Below are 7,990 nucleotides of genomic sequence, written 5' to 3' on the forward strand. Positions count from 1 at the left end.
TTCAGCTTTAGCATCATTCCTTCCAAAGGACACCCAGGACTGATATCCTTTAGAATTGACTGGTTGGATCTCCTTGCAGTCCAAGGGACTCTCAAGAGTCTTCTCCAACACCACAGTTCAAAGCATCAATTCTTCGGTGCTCAGCCTTCTTCACAGTCCAACTCTCACATCCATACATGACCACTGGAAAAACCATAGCCTTGACTAGACAGACCTTTATTGGCAAAGTAATGTCTCTGCTTTTGAATATGCCGTCTAGGTTGGTCATAATTTTTCTCCCAAGGAGTAAGTGTCTTTTAATTTCATGGCTGCAATCACCATCTGCAGTGATTTTGGAGCCCAGAAAAATAAAGTCTGACACTGTTTCCACTCTTTCCCCATCTATCTCCCATGAAGTGATGGGACCAGATGCCATGATCTTAGTTTTCTGAATGTTGAGTTTTAAGCCAACTTTTTCACTCTCCTCTTTCACTTTCATCAAGAGGCTTTTTAGTTTCTCTTCATTTTCTGCCATAAGAGTGGTGTCATCTGCATATCTGAGGTTATTGATATTTCTCCCGGCAATCTTGATTCCAGCTTATGCTTCTTCCAGTCCGGCGTTTCTCATGATGTACTCCGCATAGAAGTTCAGTAAGCAAGGTGACAATATACAGCCTTGACGTACACCTTTTCCTATTTGGAACCAGTCTGTTGTTACATGTCCAGTTCTAACTGTTGCTTCCTGACCTGCATACAAATTTCTCAAGAGGCAGGTCAGGTGGTCTGGTATTCCCATCTCTTTCAGAATTTTCCACAGTTGATTGTGATCCACACAGTCAAAGGCTTTGGCATAGTCAATAAAGCAGAAATAGATGTTTTTTCTGAAACTATTTTGCTTTTTCCATGATCCAGCAGATGTTGGCAATTTGATCTCTGGTTCCTCTGCCTTTTCTAAAACCAGCTTGAACATCTGGAATTTCATGGTTCATGTATTGCTGAAGCCTGGCTTGGAGAATTTTGAGCACCATGGGGTCAATAGTCCCTCATTTAAAAATTTTGCCTGTTAATTTTATCATTATTTCTAACATAAAACATTATTTATAAATTGTCAGCCTTTTGTAATTTATTATACTGCTTCACATATAACTGCCCTTTTCTAGGCCACACTGTGGTTCCCTGGTGACTCAGGTGGTGACTTCTTCAGTGCAGAAAACCTGGATTCAATCCCTGGTTTGAGAAAATCCCCTGGAGAAAGGAATGGCAACCCACTCCAGTATTCTTGCCTGAAGGAATCCATGGACAGAGGAGCCTGACTGGCTACAGTTCATGGGGTTGCAGAGTCAGACACAACTAAGTGACTAACACACACATGCAAACACAGGCTGCATTGTCAGCTTGCATATAGAGTTCAGGCAGTGATGTACACTTTGAACAGTATGACAAACTTAAAGGAACCTAACCATACCATAGGAAAGGACCTAACCATAGGAGAGGACCCTGGTTAGTGTCACATGACTGTCAGAGGAAAGGGCCATGTTAATGTCACATATACTCAAAAGATTCGAGAACAAACACCTGCAGGGGAATCAGTGACAAGATGATCAGTTCTAGGAAAGAGGTGAGGTCCTGGGTGCATGTAGAGACCAAGATCAGTGCAGTTCAGTCAGTCACTCAATTGTGTCTGACTCTTTGTAACCCCATGGACTGCAGCACACCAGGCCTCCCTGTCCAACACCAACTCCCAGAGCTTGCTCAAACTGATGTCCATTGAGTCGGTGATGCCATCCAAACATCTCATCCTCTCTCATCCTCTTCTCATCCTGACTTCAATCTTCCCCAGCATCAGGGTCTTTTCAAATGAGTCAGTTCTTTGCATCAGGTGGCCAAAGTATTGGAGTTCCAGCTTCCACACCAATGCTTTCAATGAATATTCAGGACTGGTTTCCTTTAGGATTGACTGGTAGGATCTCCTTGGAGTCCAAGGAACTCTCAAGAGTCTTCTCCAACACCACAGTACAAAAGCATCGATTCTGCAGCACTCAGCTTTCTTTATAGTCCAACTCTCACAACCATACATTACTACTAGAAAAACCATAGCTTTGAGTGCTGCTGCTGCTGCTAAGTCGCTTCAGTCATGTCCAACTCTGTGCGACCCCATAGATGGCCTCCCACCAGGCTCCCCCATCCCTGGGATTCTCCAGGCAAGAACACTGGAGTGGGTTGCCATTTCCTTCTTCAATGCATGAAAGTAAAAAGTGAAAGTGAAGTCACTCAGTCATGTCCGACTCTAAGCGACCTCATGGACTGCAGCCTACCAGGCTCCTCCATCCATGGGATTTTCAAGGCAAGAGTACTGGAATGGGGTGCCATTGCCTTCTCTGATAGCTTTGACTAGACGGACCTTTTTTGGCAAAGTAATGTTCCCTATTTTTAGTGAGCTGTCTAGGTTGGTTATAGCTTTTCTTTCAAGGTGCAAGCATCTTTTAATTTCATGGCTTCAGTCACCATCTGCTGTGATTTTGGAATCCAAGAAAATAAAGTCTGTCACTGTTTCCATTGTTTCCTCATCTATTTGTCATGAAATGATGCACAAGGAAGCCATGATCTTAGTTTTTTTAATGTTGAGTTTTAAGCCAGCTTTTTCACTCTCCTCTTTAACTTTCATCAAGGAGCTCTTTAGTTCCTCTTCATTTTCTGTCATAAGAGTGCTGTCATATCGGTGGAGACCAAGATAGTGCTATTGAGTTTGTTATTAGCCCACACAATAGAGCAAATCAGCTCACTGGGTTTCAGTTCATCTTTATACAAATAGTATATACTTTTATTTATTTATAACTCTGAATAATATTGGGAAGTGAATCGGGAAAGGAGTACGTCAAGGCTGTATATTGTCACCCTGCTTATTTAACTTACATACAAAGTACATCATGAGAAACACTGGGCTGGATGAAGCACAAGCTGGAATCAAGATTGCCAGGAGAACTATCAATAACCTCAGATATGCAGATGACACCACCCTTATGGCAGAAAGGGAAGAGGAACTAAAAAGCCTCTTGATGAAAGTGAAAGAGGAGAGTGAAAAAGTTGGCTTAAAACTCAACATTTAGAAAACTAAGATCATGGCATCTGGTCCCATCACTTCATGGCAAATAGATGGGGAAACAGTGATAGACTTTTTTTGGGGGTGGGGGGGGGGGAGGGACTCCAAAATCACTGCAGATTGTGACAGCAACCATGAAATCAAAAGATGCTTGCTCCTTGGAAGAAAAGTTATGACCAACCTAGACATCATATTAAACAGCAGAGACATTACTTTGCCAGCAAAGGTCTAGTCAAAGCTATGGGAAAGGTTGATAGCAGGAGGAGAAGGGAAAGACAGAGGATGAGATGGTTGTATGGCATCACGGACTCAATGGACATGAGTTTGACTGAACTCTGGGAGTTGGTAATGGACAGGGAGGCCTGGCATGCTGCAGTCCATGGGGTCGCAGAGCCAGACATGACTGAGAGACTAAACTGAACTGAATAGTATATCAATGGGAAAGAAAACAGAACCTTTTTATGACCCCATGACTCTGACTCAAAGAGAATTCTCATCTAATAATTTTTGCAATGCCTCTTTTGTGGGTTGTATTGTCTCTTTCTGTCTTTCTTTCACTAACTGCTCATCACTGCAATGTAGCTCATGCTTCCGGTGTTCTTCTCTTATTGATCTTGTAGCATACTCCCCTAGGTCAATCTCTCTCCCGCCAACTTTTACCCATATATAGACTGCAGAATTCCCAGGAATCTATGTTTCTTCCTTGCCCGCAAAAATGAGACTCAATTCTACCTATTCTTTTAGATCCACTACTACCTCCTCCCACTTCTAAACTCTCCTCACACATCCCAGGGGGCTCAGTGGTAAAGAATCTGCCTGCCAATGCAGAGGACACAGAAGACGGGAGTTCAATCCCCTGGTTGGCAGAGCCCCTGAAGAAAGAGATGGCAATCCTCTCCAGTATTCTTGCCTGGAGAACCCCATGGACAGAGGAGCCTGGCGGGCTACAGTCCGTAGGGTCACGAAGAGAAAAGCATGATTGAGGAGACACACACACACACACTACCTCCTCCCATTTCTCATCTCTCCTCACCCATCCCCAACAAATATTTGAAAGGTGAAAACCTGGCCTCCATTCTCTTTTTTTTTACCTGTTTCTTTTTTTTTAAACTTTACAATATATTAGTTTTGCCAAATATCGAAATGAATCTGCCACAGGTATACTTGTGTTCCCCATCCTGAACCCTCCTCCCTCCTCCCTCCCCATACCCTCCCTCTGGGTCGTCCCAGTGCACCAGCCCCAAGCATCCAGTATCGTGCATTGAACCTGGACTGGCGACTCATTTCATACATGATATTATACATGTTTCAATGCCATTCTCCAAAATCTCCCCACCCTCTCCCTCTCCCACAGAGTCCATAAGACTGATCTATACATCAGTGTCTCTTTTGCTGTCTCGTACACAGGGTTTTTTCTCTTTAACTGGGAAGCAACTCAGAAGCCTTCATCTTTGAATGCCTGTTAGCTGTTCATCTTCCACAGAGAGGGAAGTGCTGCAGAACCCAATCTCCAAAATAAGTAGCTTGAAGGGGGTGAAGGATTCTAGAAATTCAATTACACAAAGAAATAAAGAAATTCAGAGAGAGAAAGAGTAAGTTTCAGGATTTGTCCAGGTCTGTATAGCCTTCTATCCATTGTTCAGGCACTAGGAATGGAGTTCAGCATTTAAGTTTGGGTCTGGTATGTGGTAGGAATTCTAGGGATCCCATTCACAGGCAATGTGATATTAGAAAATCTTCCCCATCTTTGTCATCTCCTCTTCAAAATCAGGATACTTATAGAAACAACCACATAAAATGACATAAAAAAGGGCAAAAGTTAATTTCCTGGCACGTATTAATAAGTAACTGACAAACAATACTATATTTTCAACGTATTTTAGTGGAAGACACATGAAATATTTTTTTGAAGGAAAAGAATCCTTTTTTCTTTCTGATATCTTTTTTCTTTTAAAAAATAGTAACCTCAATATTTCCTTTTCATTTACCCCCTCAGCCTTTGCCTTCGTTTAGAATTTCATCAACTCTCATTTAAGCTATTTCAGGATCCTAGTAACCGGTCTCCCTGGCAACAGTTTCCACTCTACTCATTGTCTAAAGACTGATTTTCTTTCCTCTCTTCCCAATCCCTCCCATTATTCTATCTTCCCCCATCAAGTGAATTTCAAAGCCACACTCATAGTACACTATTATTTGTGTGCCTGACTAGTTCTCTTTGCATATGAATAAATGTTTCTTGAATAGTTGAAATGATAACTATGTATAATTTATATTCTGATTTTCACCTAGCAATGATTTAACAAGCCCTTCCCCAACTGCTTAAAGGGCCCTAACAATCATTACACACACATATCACACATGGACCATGTGTGGATCCATGTGGGTAAAAGAGAACATTTTTCAATTAATTACTTACCTTGTTGTTAGTAATGGAGGTTGCTTCCAACTCTTCAGGTTTATTTTAAAAGATGTTACATTGAAAGTCTGAGTGTGCATATGGTATTTTCCTCTCTTTTGACTGATTTCATTCTAAGATAAACTCTATAAGGTAGCATCTGTGATAAGGAGTGAAAAGATGTTTACGGTACTTTATTATAATACCAGCTGCTTTCCAAATGGAATGGCTAAGTCACCACCAGTCTGTGTTGTACATTATTAGATCATGTTGCTACAAGACATAAGAATCACACATTATCACATAAACTAACTTTTCTTTGAAAAATAAACATTTTTAATTAACTTGAGGCTTATAATTTGGAATCTTTGCTTTAGTTTAATGACTAACAAGCTTCATATTATTCACATTTCACTCTGTGTGTGCATGTGTGTGCATATGGATATGCATTTGGAGCCTAAATATGCATATAATTTGATTATTTATTAATTATTTATTGCTATACCCATTAAGAACAATTGGTTAATGAATAAAGCAATAATACCTCTTTAATATTTATTACAATGACTCTTTATGTTTTTGTTATTTTATTTTTGGTGGTGGTAGAGGGGGAAAAAAGAAAAGTCCAGTCATGTCCGACTCTTTGCAAGCCCATGGAAGTATCCGGGCAAGAATACTGGAGTTAGTAGCCTTTGTCTTCTCCAGGAGACCTTCCCAAGCCAGGTATCAAACTCAGGCCTCTCTCATTGCAGGTGGATTCTTTACCAGCTGAGCCACAAGGGAAGTCCAAGACTGGAGTGGGTAGCCTATCCCTTCTCCAGTGGATCTCCTGACACAGGAATTGAACTGGGGTCTCCTGCATTGCAGGTGAGTTCTTTACCAACTGAGCTATCAGGGAAGCCTCCGTAGTAGTAGAGGTAGTTTTTTCTTTCCCCACATAGGAAATTTGATGTAATTTAGTGTTTTCAGAAACTTGTGTTATTTTCCTTGTTCCTTCCACAGTGCATAGTCATGAATAACACACCTACCAATGCAGGAGATGCAAAAGATGTGAGTTTGATGCCTAGGTCAGAAAGATCCACGGCAGCATTCTTTCCTAGAAAATTCCATGAACAGAGGAGGCTGGAGGGCTACAGTCCATGAGGCCACAAAGAGTTGGACATAGCAGATCACACACACACACACACACACATGCATACACACACAATATTTCATTGTGTGTATATACCACATTTTACTTACTCCTTCATCTGTAAATTGACCTTTAGGTTGTTTCCATATCTTGGCTATTGTGAATAGCACCGTGATGAAGCTGGGAATGCAGACATCTCTTTCAGATACTGATTTCAATTATTTTGGATATAAATCCAGAAGTGAGATTGTTGGGTCATATAGTAATCCTATATGCTAACAATGAAGTATCTAAAAAAGAAAATAATAAAGCAATACCATTTACAATAGCATCAAAAAGTATTTAGGAATAGGCCTAAATAAGAGAGTGAAAAACTTGTACACCTAAAACTGTAAGATATTGATGAACTAAATTAAATCAAAATCATATACACAGAAAGACATACTATATTTATAGGTAAGAATGATTCATATTGTTAAAATGTACATATTACTGAAAGACAAAGTACTCAATATCATACTACAAATTTGATGCAGTCTACGTTTTCTATCAAAATTCCAGACATTTTTACAGAAACAAATAACCCACAAAATTCACATAGAAACACAAAAGATCCTGAAAAACCAAGCAAACTTGAAATAAACAGCAATGTTACAGGTATCACACTTTCTAATTTTGAAATTTATTGCAAAATCTCAATAATTAAAACAGCATGGTCCTTGCATAAAGACAGAGAGCTAGACCAGTGGAAAAGACTAGAGAAACTAGAAAAAACCTAAGCATATTGATTTTCAATAAGGATATCAAGGACACACAAAGGGAGAAAGGATATACTCTCAACAAATGATGTTGGGAGTACTAGGTATCCATATGCAAAGAATGAAATATGCCATATACATAAAAGAACTCAAAATGGATTAAAGATTTAAAACTTAAAAATTGAAACTGTAAAAATCCTCAAAATAAAGTAGGAGAAAAGCATCTTAGCATCATCCTTAGCAATTTATTTTTTTGGATTTGATGCTGAATACACATGAAATTAAAAAAAAAAAGACAAATGAGACTAAAACAACATAAAAGTTTCTATACAACAAAGAAAGTGATCAATAAAGTGAAAAACTGTGGAATGGGAGAAAATACTTGCAAACCATCTCTCTGATAAGAGGATAATACCCAAAGTATACAAAAATCTCCTACAACCCAGTAGCAAAAATAAAAATGAATTTTAAATTATTTAATTAAAAATGAGCAAATGACTTCAATAGGTATTTCTTAAAAATAAATAAATAAAAGAAAAATAATGCCACCAAGTATATGAAAAGTTGCTCAACATCACTAATCATGTAGATCAAAACTACAATTGGATATCACCTGATATCTATTA

The sequence above is a fragment of the Bos indicus x Bos taurus genome, chromosome 21 (assembly GCF_003369695.1).
Source record: "Bos indicus x Bos taurus breed Angus x Brahman F1 hybrid chromosome 21, Bos_hybrid_MaternalHap_v2.0, whole genome shotgun sequence".
NCBI classification, from domain to species: Eukaryota; Metazoa; Chordata; class Mammalia; order Artiodactyla; family Bovidae; genus Bos; species Bos indicus x Bos taurus.